This window comes from Rhipicephalus microplus, chromosome X (assembly GCF_043290135.1).
Source record: "Rhipicephalus microplus isolate Deutch F79 chromosome X, USDA_Rmic, whole genome shotgun sequence".
NCBI lineage: Eukaryota > Metazoa > Arthropoda > Arachnida > Ixodida > Ixodidae > Rhipicephalus > Rhipicephalus microplus.
The window spans coordinates 30,928,110-30,943,217 of NC_134710.1; the positions used below are offsets into that span (position 1 = coordinate 30,928,110).

The window sequence follows — 15,108 nt, forward strand, 5'->3', positions numbered from 1 at the left end:
TGACGTCACGATGCACCGTCTCGCCTCGTTACCGCTACATGCAACTGTCACAAGTGAGCGCAGCTTTGACGGGACGTTTGAAGTGTTGTTTGTTTCATTTTTTTTTGGAACATCATACAATTACACTTATGAAGATATTGCCACTAGAGGTCAACATGACATTGCCTGATGTCATAAACCTCGATGACGCTGCAGGACTCAGCGTTGAGAAACAGCATTAGAGTATAGACCTTCTGAACTTTTTTAGTTGAGGCGATTTTAAGCGCTTTAAGTCTGCAACTTTAAAAAAACATGTATTCTTTCAGACACGGTTTGTCCTGCTTTATTATTTATTTATTTATTTATTTATTTATTTATTTATTTATTTATTTATTTATTTATTTATTTATTGCCAGGGGGGGGGGGGGGGAGTTCGCCGTGGTGATGTGGCAGCTACGGCCCTCGGCTGCTAAATAGACACTGAAACAGTTTTCGCGATTTTGTACAAGTACATTGGACCTGTATACCAAGTCCATTTATAGATCGATTGGGGCCCTTTGCGTAAACTGTGTCATTTATTACAACGCTTTAATGCTGCGAATCGCTTCGACTCGGCCGTTAAGAGAGTTACATCCTCTGGCCACTTGACGTCACCGTGGCTGCTGATCTGATTGGCTGCCATGGGCTGTACAATGCTCGGAAGTAACATCGGCTGGTGGGTAAGTGCGAAACGTGACCACACTTTTCGCCGCCCGCGGTGCCCGCCTACTGCCCCTGCTAGAGTTACTGTATATGCTACCTCTAATTCCTCCTATGACGTCTCGATGTGCAACCCCTATACGCTCCTTCGCTATCTATGCTGGATGGTTCGCGGTACCTTGAAGATGCCGCTTTAAGCAAAATTGACAGCGTATCGGCGTGCTTCTCGGCAAATGCCGTCAAAGGCCGATAGTCTTCTGGCATACCGTAGTACACCAGTGTTGGTCTCATTCGCGTGAGATATGGATGCCATCTGGCAGCGTCGTCGGGAAACATGAGCTTGTGCAGAACCCAGGGCCGCAGCTATGTGGCAGCACCATATCATCGGCATAGCGCTTTATCGTGCATGGCGTCGCATTTTAAGCGCAGCGTATACGAAACACTATATAGTCTTTATAATTACGTAGCTGTATTTTCTAGTGAAGGAACACACCACCTAATGCTTACTTATTGATGTTGTGCCTCAGATATGCGTAATATTGGCTTTTTTGATCAACCATGTTGACAAGTATGAACGCAGCCACCAGCTCAAAATGGCCGGGACTTGAGCAAGTGTTTAAACTTTGGCTGAATCCTGTCACAGGCAAACAGACCGAAATTTCTGCGTTCAGGTATCCCAAGAAAGACCGTCGTCTTTAAAGAACGCGCCGTATTAGATGTGCATCTTCCTCCCCCACATAAAGAACACAAGTGATCCAGTTTTATAGGGGGAAAAAAGGTCCCCCGCATCTTCCCATGGGAGGAACTCGAGTAAGTGCGTCGGAGAGTGGTAGGGGCATTGCGTGAATGTGGCGTAGTTGGGTATAGTTTTGGGAATGCTTAACTGTTATTTCGTTTTTATTATTCGTATTCATTGAATGAAGGAGAAGCCTTCAACGAGCGGTGGGACGCTGATGTTGGGTTGTGCCCCACTACTGGTTGAAGGTACTGTTACTTCCATCGCATCTACTCGAGTCTGGAAAAGCGTCAAGTGAAAGCCAAGTAAAGACGCCCTTGACTGAATTCCGAACGCGCAATCCAGTGCCTACATGTAGCGGGTGGCCAGTGAACAGTTCTGCAGCGCGAGCTGTCGGTTTTTACTAGCAGACGCTGGGGGCGAGGAGGGAGGGGAGGGAGGGGAGGGGGTGCGACAGTTGGCACGAGACGCGAGCATGCGGCACGAGACGCAAACATGCGCAGTGGGGGTGTCGGGGACATTGCCGACACCCCCAAGTGCGACTATAAAATTCTCCGCATTTAAAATGTTTTGGTGTTATACTCAAGTGGAGCATATCAGTATAGAAAGCTTATACGGGCGAAAGGAAGCACCTGATATAAAAACTGGTTGTTCTGGCTGTATTTGCGGATGCGTGTCGACTAGGGATGTGTTACAATTTTCAGACAGCACATAGACAGTCTACGCAGGCTGCTTAGAAGACAGCACCGAGCCCATGCTGTCCGAGAATTGAAACACTTCTGGACGGCAGGATGGGTGGATGGATGGATGGATGGATGTGGCTGTGCCCTTTAGATCGGGCGGCGGCTAACGCCACCTAGCCGTAATACTTAGTGAACTAACCATTACATTTATCCTTTTTTTTTCCTTTAAATAATGAAGTTGAGGATTCGTACTTCGCAGTGATGGGTTTAATTTTCACTCGTGCCTTGACTTTAGCCACCAATCAAATAACCTCCTTCTAGTTAAGTCTACCCGCTTAAAGTCTATTTTGCCCTCGCTGTCCCTAAATCCCAGTGCTTTGAAAAACTCTGCACCATCATCCTGAACTATAGGGTGAAGCCCTTTACAGAACATTATCAAGTGTTCGGCCGTTTTTTCCTCCTCTCCACACGCACTGCATACTGTGTCTACCCCTTCGTATTTGGCCCGATATGTCTTGGTTCGCAGTACTCCCGTCCTGGCCTCAAACAGTAGAGAACTACCCCGAGTATTATCATAGATCCTTTCCTTGGCAATCTCCTGCTTAAAAGTTCGATAGATCTCTAGTGCGGACTTCTTAATCATGCCCATTCTCCACATGTCAGTCTCCGTTTCCTTCACTTTCTTCTTAACCAATAGTTCTTTTTCGTTTGGCCACCTGCTGTTTTCTAAGTATTTACCAGTCAACTTCCTGGTTCGCTTCCTCCATTTTGTATCGATATTCTTCATGTACAAGTAGCTGAAAACCTTCCTAGCCCAACGCTCTTCCCCCATTTCTCTCAATCGCTTCTCAAATTTTATCTTTCTGCTAGCTTCCCTGCCCTCAAATGATGTCCATCCCATATCACCTTGTACTCCCTGATTTGGTGTATTCCCGTGAGCTCCTAAAGCAAGCCTACCTATTCCACGTTGCTTAATTTCTAATCTTGCTTGAACTTCTGATCTCATGCACAAGACCGCATTGCCGAACGTCAGCCCAGGAACCATGACCCCTTTCCATATTCCTCTCACAACATCATACCTATTGTAATTCCACAGTGCCCTATTTTTCATGACTGCTGCATTCCTGTTACCTTTAGTCGTCACGTATATTTCGTGTTCCCTCAGATACTCAGTCCCATTGCTTATCCATACGCCCAGATATTTGTATTTATCTGTTATCTCTTGCGTGTCCTCCTGTATTCTAAGCTCACTACCTTCGTTGTCATTGAAAATCATGACTGCTGATTTTTCCTTACTGAATCTAAAATCTAACCTATCTCCCTCATTACCGCAGATGTCCATCAATATCTGCAAATCTTCCTTGTTGTTGGCCATTAGCACTATATCATCTGCGTACATTAATGCTGGTAGTGCCTGATCAATAAGTTTTCCTATCGGCTTTTACGCGACGATGCGCCACCTCGTGTTGAGAAGAAAAAGCTGAAATAACCAAACGTTACAGTTGTATTTTCTGGCTTATTTCGTGTTGAAATCAAAAACAAATAAACGTTACTCACATTGTCTGCGAAAGCGTCTGTTTTTGTGCAGACGACCATTCCGGCGAGATTTGATCTATCTGAGCGATTCGCTGAGCCGCCATCTTGTTTAGACAGCAAAGTAGCCTGCATCGTATTTGGCTGCGATGCGGTCTTCGCGGAGCTGTCCATTTTGCCGGCTACGTGAGAATTGGAATGGCGCTTCAGATGGCCGCCGTCCATTTAGCTGTCTATTTAGCCGTCTACGGTGAGTATTGGAACACAGCCTAGGTAACCAATAAATGCACTCGGAACAGCAGTCCACATCAGGCTGCCATTTTTGGGCGACTCAAGAAAGAGTCGGCGACGAAAAATATAATGAGCAGACGATGCTACTCGCGGATTTTTCGTTTGGAATACAAGCTTTGTGCTGCGACTCAAAGCCTGAACACACCTTCTTGTAAATTAAATCACGCAGTGGGCGCTTTTTCGCCAATTGCAACTTTGAGCTAGGGTCACAAGGTCAGTAGCGCGGGCAACAAAAACGACTGCAAGGAAAATCGTGGTCATAATGGCTGCAGGCGCGGGCCGCTTATATCCCGGTTGAGTTTGAGAGCAGCGAACGGTGTTACGTCGAGTCACGTGATACGCAGAGTAGTCGACTTCAGTAAGATGTGCTCGGCGAAGCAGTGCAATGAGGCACAAGTTGTGGCGATGCGGATTGTATCCAGGATGGAATCGGCTCAGTGAACAACACAGATGACAAGGGGTGGTGATTCTTAAGAGCGAAAGGAAGAGAAAAGTGAGCCCCGTAACTGTCTGCTTCAGTGAGCGACACCTCAACAGTAGCTCACAAGGGATGGGGGTGAGGAGGGATAAAAAGGGGTAGGAGTAAAGGTGTAGAAAAAAGGAAGAAGAAGAAGAGAAGAAGAGACGTGAGGTGGTAAGCCAGAGCGAGCGACAACAAACTGAGGGGATAGAAGAGATAGGAAAGATGGAAGCACGGACACTGGAGTCCGAGGACGGGGCACTTGCGAGAGCTCTTGTCGGCGTCTGTAGATGGCGTAGAGCAGGTCCAGTAAGTCAGAGCTTCACTGTCGTCGAAAGCCGTCGGCGGCAGGAGGTGACGTAGGGCGAGCCCAGTCGGCCAGAGCTACGCTGACGCCGGAGATCCGCGCGCGCGCGCACAACCGGTCGGCATGGAATCCAGCAAGCGACTCCCCAGACAGATGACAAGTGATGCGCACATTGTGGGTGTCTCTTGGTTTCGTTTGCCCTGCTCTAGAGGGAGAGGGTGAGCGGTTTAGCACGGCACAGCGTCGTTGTGGGCGTATACAGTTTCCTTAAAATACACTTGAGGGGATTCCGGTGCTATACGTTCGTTCAGCCAGCATGTGAATGGTGACTGCAGTGCACGGATTTTCCTATAGTGTTCGTACTTGCGGGCTTTGAACGCACTTCCGCATTTGTTTATTGCGGTGTTTTGCTTCTGTTTCGAATAAAAGAACGGACCTTTGTGAACTTTGTGAGCCGATTTAAATTGGTGAGCGTAAAAGGTTAAGGTGCTGCACTGAATTTGCTGCACATTTGCTGAAATTCTCGCGACACAGCGCCGAACGGAACTGAAAGAACAAAGAACAGACAAATCCGTGTACTACCCGTAAATCCCAGGCTTGCTGAAGCACGATGCCTTGCAGTTCCCATAGACACTAGCGCCAGAGTTTCTTCTAGAGTATATTAGGTAAACTTTATGGTGTATACATCTAAAAGCCAGTGGGTACATGGCAGACCCTGCAGGTGCCTCACGCTCTGACCACCCGACTAATGCCACGTTCCTCTAAAACAAGATCAGCTTGGAGCACATCAAACAGTAATAAGCCGAGATGGGAGTAAATGACTTGTCCTCTAGCACACGCACCGATGGGGGTTTTATAAACACCATCCGGAGGGAGTAAAGAAATTTACTCCCCATCAGTAGGGGGTTTTGGCATGGTGCCAGGGTGTTTTTTTTTTATGCATCGGGAAACTTTTTCAGGCCAGTAAGAGAGTAAATTTTTAACATCCACTGAGAAAACTTTAGGGCTCCTTGTGTGTATTACCAATCCTGTACGCGCTTTTCTGTAAACTGACATCGTTGTTGAATAAAACTTGAAAACCTGAAAAAAATCACGTGCGCAGCCGTACCATGCGCAAGCGTAACTTTAATTACATTACCTTCGAAGCGCACAACATTGATCACAGTACACACACATGCACACAACGTTCACGTAATATTACACCAGTCACACTCACCACAGCTTGCTGCTTGCGCTGCACACAGTTGCCAGATTATACACCCACTACATTTTGACCTCTCATGTAGCTCTGGTGGGACTCTTCTTTTACTAATAATTAGGCGATAAACATGCACGCGCGTAAGGATATATTTTCGGTGGCCTGATGTAAGCACTTCAGCCAACATGCGTTTTATCCCAAACCTGTCTAAAATTGAATATTTTTTTTAATATAGCAGAAGTTATTTATCAGTTGGTCCTCTGTCATACGGGATGAATTTGCGTTCGGAGTATTGTGTGTGAATCCGTACAATGCACTGAATCGTACACAAAGCACGAGCGGCCGTGCATGTACACTTCAACGACGCACATCAGCAGCTCTAGCGATGAACCGAGGTGGACCACCGCTACCATGTTCGAAGCCTCACTCACGAGTACGGCACGGTGATTCGATGAATGACAGCTGGCGGTCACAAAATGCTTGCTGGTGTGCAGTTTACGTCTCGTTATTTTTCCCATGCACTGAAATAGGTGTCGACTATCCACGCAGTTTAAGCTACGGAGCAATAGACTTGGAACGAACAAGACGGTTCGCAGTCGCGGTTCCTGTTGTTCGCATGCATTGCATGGGCATGCATGCCGTATACGCTGTTTCTTTGTGTCTCCGCCTCTTTCGGTGCTCGAGCTGCCGTCGCAAGGCGCAGAAGTCTGTTATTCATCCCAGCAGCCTTTAGTTTTTGTAAAACTCATTCTTTACCTCGCCGGTGGTCGGTGCTTGCTCGTAGAGCTCGCCACGCCGGTAGGCGCGCAGTGCAAGCTCGCCAAGACGCCGGCTTGATACCGACGGCATAGCGAGGCCTTCTTACCGCTTAGATGTTGCAGCCGGTGAAATACCGGTGACACTCCGAGAAGCCACCATCGGCGGAGATGGGGCGAGTGCGTCGCCGGCGCAACTATCACACCGGTTGCCGGCCAGCCTGCCGTAGTCGAGCGAAGCCTACTTCAGACCGCTTCGAAGTTTTACGGTGAAACTCCAGGAGCAATCGCTGACGATCGTAACAGCTTACTTTTGCTGCCATTAAATTATTCTTCGAACTTTTTTGTAACTCGGTCCTTTGAAGCGCGGCATTCGCGGCGTTTCATTAAGGAATCGGACCGATGTCCAGCGTGGTTCAACGGTGCGAAATATAATGAAATGTTTACAGTCAGCACCAACCGGTCACTGGTGTTCTTCGCTGTACTTATAATTTTGTTGCCTGTCGACAGATGCTCACACGGTCACCCACACAAAGCACTGGTGATTCACACTGACGTGCAAACATATGCCCGTATGCATACGCACAAACACACACACACACGCACGTCACGTCCAAAAACGGTTTTTAAAACTCCCATTGTAACCACGTGGCTTGAAACTTCCCAGGGAGTTTAACAAGGTCATGTCGTTCATAAACTCAGTCATTAAGCAGGGGGCGTTTGACGACGACATGTGCTGACTACACTCCCTAGCAGGGAGTAAATGATTGGGGCAGGGGAGTTTTACGGGCTCATGTGCTGGAGAAACTCCCATTTCGGCCATCTTTTGCTTACAGTCGATGCTCTCCCTCGTGAACTCATCTCGCGACGGGTCATCGTGAAACGCATCTGGACGAGACAAAAAGAGAAATGATTTTCGCCGTAACTTCGCAACTGCGGAAAAGTGAAACTCGCGCTTCGTCGTCTTGCGATAACGACCGGCCACGACTCGACTTCGGTTCGGCTCGAAACTCCGCGCCCGCTGACGTCAGTGGCGTTGTGACGCAGGCAGTCGCGGCTGACAGGTTCTCATTTCTCCCATAAGCTAAAGGTGGCGTCGAGAGACAATCGGGGGGTGGGGGGAGTGCGCACTTGTCACCGCCGCTGTCGTCGCGCGCGGGAAGCCACGATTCGAAATGTGCGCACGGCTTGGCACGCGCATTGTGTGCGACGCGGTGCTTCGTCCAACGGCACCTGTGGCCACGCCAGTGACAATTGTGTTGTTCGCCGAGGCCATTTTGTTATTCCTCTTTCGATTCGCTATGCGGAAAAGTGCGCTGGATTTCTTCAGTACATGCACGTGATTAATGTGTTGTTGTTTTTTTAACTCGCCATCGGCCGTGAATCTCCCGGGTCGGCGGCGAGGGAAAAGGAACAACGACCGGTGTCATTTTTCTTTATTTATTTTTCTTTATTTAGATCGGGCGGCGGCTAACGCCACCTAGCCGTAATACTTAGTGAACTAACCATTACATTTATCCTTTTTTTTCCTTTAAATAATGAAGTTGAGGATTCGTACTTCGCAGTGATGGGTTTAATTTTCACTCGTGCCTTGACTTTAGCCACCAATCAAATAACCTCCTTCTAGTTAAGTCTACCCGCTTAAAGTCTATTTTGCCCTCGCTGTCCCTAAATCCCAGTGCTTTGAAAAACTCTGCACCATCATCCTGAACTATAGGGTGAAGCCCTTTACAGAACATTATCAAGTGTTCGGCCGTTTTTTCCTCCTCTCCACACGCACTGCATACTGATAACTTTTCAGGCCACCAGAGTGTGGCTTTGTGCGCCTTAACGGTCAAAAGCCGCCAAAAGTTGCATCAAGTGTCAAAGTCGTCACGGTTTCGGAAAGCGTTCAAAAGAGGAGTGAGTGAAGCCACGTGGAAGACTCAATAGTGCCTTGAGCTGTCCTTTGTTTTCATTGCATCTGGATTCGGTGATCTCATAGCAACTTGTTGCGAGGAAAATTTAGAAGAAGAAAAAAAATTTGGCCGGCTTCGCGTTATTTTGCTGCCCTTCCAGGACACACGCGTCAAAGAACACATGTGCTGTTTGTTCATCGATGAAGCATTGCACGACCTTCGCAGTTGAACAGATATCGAGGATGATCTTAAAGCGAGCTTGCACGAGCTCGTCGTGCAGGAAATGGTGGCCACGCAGGGTCCGGAAGTTTCCGCATCGTGACGTCATAAGGGGGCAGTAAACGAACGAGTGCACACCGAGTTTAACGAGAGAGAGGAACCGCAGGAGCACCTTTAGAACGTGTCTTGCCACCAGAAGAGCTGCAAAAGAGAACAAAAAAATAGGCGAAGTTAGTCATGGCGTCGGCGATTGCGACTCTACGATGGATACGACGTGGACTTGGACATGTCGTTATACTGAAGTTGGGCGAGCATATAGTGTGTGTGTGTGCGTGTATGTGTGTGTGTGTGCGTGTGTGTGTGTGTGTGTGTGTGTGTGTGTGTGTGTGTGTGTGTGTGCGTGTGCGTGCGTGTCCTTGTACACGCCATAGATATCGATTATGTCACTCTTGGTCAAGTGTATAGTAGGCATTGTCGTCATGCAGTTGAATGCAGCGATCATAGCTTACGTAGCTGTTTATTACCGGGGAACTTACGAAAGAGTATATATACATCGACCTCGCCTTCCTTTGCGTTTCGGGAGTGTACGCGTCCGTTCTCGGCGTAACAAGCTCCGCGAGTTGCGTAACATCTGCGAATGCTTCGTTTACATAAGGCAGGCCACGGCGAGCGCATCTTCGTGGCATCCCGGAGGAAGCATATCTGGCCTTCATAAGACTTGCTCTTTTCTGGCTCTTGATTTATTTTTTTTTTTTTTGCGTTTACGGGAACATTGTAAAATGTATGTGTGCGTATGTGCTTGGTTTTTTCGTTGGTCCGAAAGAAACGCACTTGTCCGTCTGATACACAGCTAGAATACACCGAGAGCATGTTTTAGTGGAATACAAGACACCTTCTTATCGACGCGTTAATGTTAAACTTCAATAGCGGCCGGACGTGTACATTAAAACTGTTTACACCAATGTCCAATAAGTCCATATTCTTCGATGGGCAATGCTGATCATGGAATATGGACTCGGGAATATGGATATCGATCATGGAATATGTGCACGACCCTTGCATGTTCCTGGCAAAATCTGCTGCCCTCTGTACGCCCTATACTAACTTTGTAGAGAACCGGTTTGGCCCCACCTTTATAGATATTTTGCCAAGTGACTAACTATTTGTGTTTACGTCTGCGTTATTTTTTTTAATTCCTCTTTCTTTCCTTTGTTTTTCTCTTTTACAAAGATGCAGGCAGGCGTTGTGACCCGCTATAGGTGACAGTTGCCAGCCTGTTTCCCTCCCTAATTCGTCTGTTTTTTCCTGTGTATCAAAAGCAAATACTACTACTACTACTACTACTACTACTACCACTACTAATAACAATAACAATAATAATAATAACAATAATAATAATAATGTAAAGTTGTCATGACGTATCTCTACCGTACTGATTAACATCCATCAAAGCGCAATTGTTTAGTTTTAAAGAGTTATACAATTTACACCTTCACGCGTTTAACAGTGCATGCAGAAATCGGTGTCGCATGATTGAGTGCAGATTTCGCTTTGAGACAATATACGGTTTTAGTGGAAAGCACTGGTCAAGGTAAACAAGCGAATCGAACTTCACATGTTGTACTGAACGTCGGCTTTCGTGCCATTTTTGGAACGTGTCAATGTTTATTTGACCATAGTATTCTCGGGTGTGCATGCATTTCTTCGTGTTATTTGTCTGCTTGGAAAACACGCTTGATTTTAAATCGTTTTTAATTTTATTGCTCAGTCCCGAACATGATTATTTAAGTGGGCGCAGAATGTTCATTCACGATGTTTAGCGTATGTGCATATCACGGCGGGCGGCGACCTCCATTTTGCCGATTTTGTGGTGAATGCGTCACTCTTCGGTGATTGGTTAATTTCCCGCACAGGCCGACTTTGATCATCGTGAGTCGCGCACGGCGTCAGTCATGCCTTTCGTGGCTTTTTGCCATATATGGCGACTCGACGTCAGTGGCGCGCGTATGATGCAACGTTGACGATTGGTATGTGGAGTTTTAACCGTCCCAAAACCACCATATGAGAGACGCCTTACTCTAGAGGGCTTCGGAAATTTCAACCACCCGCGTATGACGAAAAGTAACGAAGCTCCAAGTTTTTTTTTTCGCAGCCTCAACAGGATGCGCTAATTATATGCTCAGAATAGTTATTCGGCCGAGCTTTTCGGAAGTTCAGTGCTCTTGTTCATGTCTTCCGTATGCACTGTGCAGTCCTCCTTCACTCTGTCGCCAATCACGGTTTAAAAAAAAAAAGAACGTGTAAGAAAGGACACGCTGGCTTTTTTTTTTTTTTTCAGATCGGGAACCTTATATTGTATGTTTGCATTTTGTTTGCATTGAGTTTCAAAGAGACACTATTTTAGAGCATAGTTTCTGGAAGTAAGCCCCGCCGCGGTGGTCTAGTGGCTAAGGTACTCGGCTGCTGACCCGCAGGGCGCGGGTTCGAATCCCGGCTGCGGCGGCTGCATTTCCGATGGAGGCGGAAATGTTGTAGGCCCGTGTGCTCAGATTTGGGTGCACGTTAAAGAACACCAGGCGGTCTAAATTTCCGGAGCCCTCCACTACGGCGTCTCTCATAATCATATAGTGGTTTTGGGACGTTAAACCCCACATATCAATCAATCAGTTTCTGGAAGTAAGCTTCGTTCCATGCTCAAATATTTATTTATTTATTTATCGCTCACAAAAGTACTAGTCATGCATTGACGCACAAGAATGGGTGGGCGCTAGAGATATGAGAAAATTCGCCTGGTGAAGCATGTCTGTTTGTTTATACATCTACACAGCCCATATGCGCGTCATGCGCGTACATGGAAACGCGTGAGAAAAATGGTGACACGGTACTGCATCGAAAAAGCATTGAAAACGCGTGAAGGTCGCGATCAATGGCAGTAACCGCGTGTTTGGTGGTAAAAAAAAAAAGACATGACGACCTTTCTTTTTGTACGACCATATATGTGCGAGAAGAAGAAATGGACATGGGCCGGACATGTAGCGCGTAGACAGGAGAACCGCTGGTCGTTAAGGGTAACTAACTGGATTCCCAGAGAAGGCCAGCGGGTTGGGGGGAGACAGAAGGTTAGGTGGGCAGATGAGATTCAGAAGTTTGCGGGTATAAATTGGCAGCAGCAAGCACAGGACCGAGTTGACTGGCGGAACATGGGAGAGGCCTTTGTCCTGCAGTGGACGTAGTCAGGCTGATGATGATGATGATGATGATGATGATATGTGTGATTTATGGAATAGACGGGCGCAGTCGGCCAGCCGGCGCCCTGTGATCGAGCATCCCTATTGGAGCGGCCGATGTCCCGGTTTCCCGTGATTCCCATGATCCACGTTTGAAGGCGAAATCCTTGTACGGCTCGTGAGTTAAAAAAAAAATCACAGCATATCCACGGAGTGAATGATGATGAGTGGGGCGAAGCGCTGTATTGTTTCATCGCTAAACCGTGAACCATCCGCGAACATCGCCCACTACATCGTCAGAGACGTGACAAACACTGTGCATATTTATAGAAGAAATTTCATTACTCGTAAGTGGCAGCTATATCGTCGCTTCCGTTCCTCCTTCATGATAACGGCTTTATATGGTCGGTGAAGTGGTGGATCGGTGATGGGGTGTATGGGGATGTTTTAAAGGTCCAAAAAGTGGGAAATTTGCAAAGGTGGAACTATGAGCGGTCATGTACAACCAAGGAATGGACAGAGTGGGGCAATCTATAATTCTTTAACGTGCACCTGGATACAAGTACACGACCATCTTGCATTTTATATTGGCTACTTTTCAACAGTATTTGCTTTATGATCGGTGAAGTGGTGGATCGGTTATGGGGCGTAGTGGTATGTTTGCAAGGACAAAGTAGTGGGCAGTTTGCAAAGGTGTAACTACAAGCGGTCACGTACATACAAGGCATGGACAGGCCCACGCCTTTAGGAGCTTCGCTCCTAAAATTCTGGCCTTCGGTGCTGACAAGACTAAAGGAAGCAAAAAGTCACGTGTGGCACATACCCACGGGCCAGAGTTAAAGGGACACTAAAGAGTAACAACGGATTTGCTTAGATCGATATATAAAAGCGCCCTTGCATTTGAATCACCAATGTCTATTCGCACCGTTTTTCGGTAGGCATAATCTGTCCAACATGCGTGACGCCTATAGACCTTTTCACTCTAGGCTACCTGGGCGCTGCCATAGTCCTCTCTGGGTTGCTGTTAGGGCGCGTGACCCCACGAAAAATGCACTGCCGAGAATGTGACGTCGGCTTTTGTACTGTCGCGAAACAGCCCAGAAAGGAGGAAATCCCCCTCTCCTAAAAAAAAGGTCCATACCTGCCCGCGTCTATACCGCTGCCCACGGTATACGGGTATGTGTCTAAAGGGTTGGACGTCGTACGCGACGGGATTTTCCCATTATCCATGTCATGACCACACAGTCAACATCATCGTCAGACATTCTTGCCCTCCCATACTTAATTTAGTAATCAAGAGAGCACCCAGACGTAGGTGGATAGATGAATGGTTGGGGGCGTATATATATATATATATATATAGCTTAACGCCCAGGTGCCTCGAGAAACAGGGCAGTGACGCGCGTCATGTTCAGTGTCTTGAGGCAATGCATGCAGCAGTATGACGATACCTGTGTTCCTGTTTTCGTCGCGCCCCTTCAACTCAGCTATTCAGGTTAAGTCATTATCGGAGAGCTACAATTTCACTGCACAAGGCACCACTGTGCAAAAGAAAAAAATAAAGAGAAATAAAGAAAGCCGCGGAGATTGCCATCAGCCCATCACCCTGGCGGCCCTAGGCCCAGACTGCCACACCATCGCGAGCGACCCCTGCACGGCAGTCAACAACTACAAGAAAGGTCACCGCTCACAGAAAGCATTACGCATCCCAAATCAAGCCTCTCACTCACCAGAAAACCAATTCATGATAGTCTGGATTCCAGCATATTCCAGCGACCACGGTCATCGGCAGGATTGTCTCTTGGGGAGGTGCAAACCAGTCTTGCATCGTGCTGGTGTAGGGAGAGAGCACTGCATGTTGTAGCTTGGTTGAGGGTATAGGTACTTGTGAGGCTTGAGCGGAGGGGGGGGGGCAATGCAATTGCGCCGCTTACACCCCCCTGCTGACTCACATGCTGGCGACGTCCATCCGTACCGCACCACCAACCTCAGCGAGGTCACACACTCCATAGCATGAGGCCTAGTCAATCGTGCCGGAGGCAGCGCATATATATATAACCGCGGAATGTGATTGCAATCACTAGCTACAACGACCTCACGAAAGCATTTTATCTCAAAAGAAGAACTTTCCACAAACCTAATGACAAGCTAAACAGAGTACAGGCAACCACGCTCTAAAGGCCAAGACGTCTACCCGTCGCCGTATACCGATACAAGATTTTCCCAGACATTTATCCTAACCACACTTGTGAGGTCTGTAAGACTCGGTTAGCCTCGCTCCCGTATACGCTGTATGGGAATGTAAACCCCAACAACCGTCCATTGACGCTGAAACCTTCTCGTCGAGATGACATGCCGCCCAGCGCAGCTCCCACCTCAACGATACTTTGTACTATACACAGCTAGCCCGCTAGGCGGCGAAGAGGCAAGACTTCGATGTCCCCACGTGGGAAGCCTATACTCAACTAAGCTGTTGGTGTTAGTAAAACTTCATTCCTCCTCCTGAACTCCGGCGCTTGTTGGATGGGTGCTGGAGTGGACCAGCTGAAGCTAAACGGAACTGTATTACCCCCCCCCCCCCCCCACCCATCCTCCTTACTTTAACCCCTAGGTAAATCAAATTACAGCAGTATATATGCTTATGCCAAGTGATTAGAAGTCATCATGAAGTGCATAAGCTGAATCAAGTATGAATTAAGGTGAAATAAATATGAAACACATGTGAATAAGTTGAAGGTGAAACCTTAAATATACAGCGAAGCGAACGTCAAAGATTGAAGAAAAGAATCAAATGTGAAAGCATAGGTCCCGTGCTCATCTTAGCTAAAGGTGCTGTCAATTTCACATATTTCGAAACGTTTTCGGCGATAGGTGCGTTCGGTGGCAGATGCGTCATGATATTTACTCACGCGCGAGACAGCGTTTAGAGGTCGCGACGAGAAGTTTTAATTTCTGATTTATATGTGAGTTTTAACGTCCCAAAACCACCATATGATTATGAGAGACGCGTAGTGGAAGGCTCCAGAAAATTTCGACCACCTGGGGTTCTTTAACATGCACCCAAATCTGAGCACAGGGGCCTACAACATCTCCGCCTCCATCGGAAATGCAGCCGCCGCAGCC

At 47.4% G+C, this 15,108-nt stretch overlaps 1 protein-coding gene and 1 long non-coding RNA gene across 2 annotated transcripts in view; one reads left to right on the plus strand and one right to left on the minus strand.

Annotated features, from left to right (window-relative positions):
* Positions 1-15,108, plus strand: part of mura (ring finger protein murashka) — a 195,311-nt gene that overhangs the window by 5,858 nt on the left and 174,345 nt on the right. The gene's annotated exons all lie outside the window — the stretch shown is intronic.
* Positions 8,066-14,097, minus strand: LOC142776816 (uncharacterized). The gene is made up of 2 exons (XR_012887818.1): positions 13,716-14,097; positions 8,066-8,959 (listed from the first exon to the last, which is right to left on the minus strand). It is a non-coding gene; the product is annotated as an uncharacterized LOC142776816 (long non-coding RNA).